General features: G+C 52.3%; 1 pseudogene; it reads right to left on the minus strand.

Annotated features, from left to right (window-relative positions):
* Positions 1-74: 74 nt before the first annotated feature.
* Positions 75-610, minus strand: LOC105000671 (annotated as a pseudogene).
* Positions 611-786: the final 176 nt, after the last annotated feature.

Genomic DNA, 786 nt, shown 5'->3' on the forward strand with positions numbered 1-786 from the left:
AGGACAGTGGCCCAGCACTACACTACAGGGCACACCTCCAGACCCCTTTCATCACATGTGTTTCTGTCAGTTACCGCTCATAGCAGAACCTTCCTTCCTAGGATAATATTTCACATGATCGTCCCCCACATCTCCACCAATGATCTGCTGGCAGCACAAGTAAGATCAGCCCGGGCTGACCAGGGCCCCCAACCTCCCAGGAGCATCCAAGAACTCCAACATCAATCGACACCTGTATGCAGGCCCAAAGCAAACCCACCTCAGCAATCCTGTTTGACTCTGGGCAGTAGCGGCCAGACAACCAGTTGAGAAAGTTAAGGCACATGATGTCCAGCCTGCGGCCTGTGCTTCTCATTCAAAGTCCCAGAGCCAGTGGACTGGAGTGGAATAACTTGCCTTATAACATGCAGAAAGACAGGGGACACAGGGGCGGATTCCACAGGAGGATCATCCACCTCCTTACACACCTACACTCACCACCCTGGAGCCACGTTTTACCAGTGATGTCAAGGTAATACTCCTTAATGATCACCATGTTCCAGAAGTAGGAGTTGTCCCAAAAGGAAATGATCAGCTTGCAGTGGGACCTTGGATGTCTCTGCACCTGCACCTGCCAGGATAGGGAAAAGGGTAAAGGTGCAAGCTTCTAGGTGCCTCAGATTGCCTCCGAGTCAGGCATTAACAGCTTCCATGACGCCTCTCCAAAGTCTCACAGCACAGGAACATGGCTAACATGATCCTCCCACTCCCCACCAGGTCCCATACCCAGCCATCCTCAATCTCCCT

The sequence above is a fragment of the Bison bison genome, unplaced genomic scaffold, assembly GCF_000754665.1.
Source record: "Bison bison bison isolate TAMUID 2011002044 unplaced genomic scaffold, Bison_UMD1.0 scf7180017564410, whole genome shotgun sequence".
NCBI classification, from domain to species: Eukaryota; Metazoa; Chordata; class Mammalia; order Artiodactyla; family Bovidae; genus Bison; species Bison bison.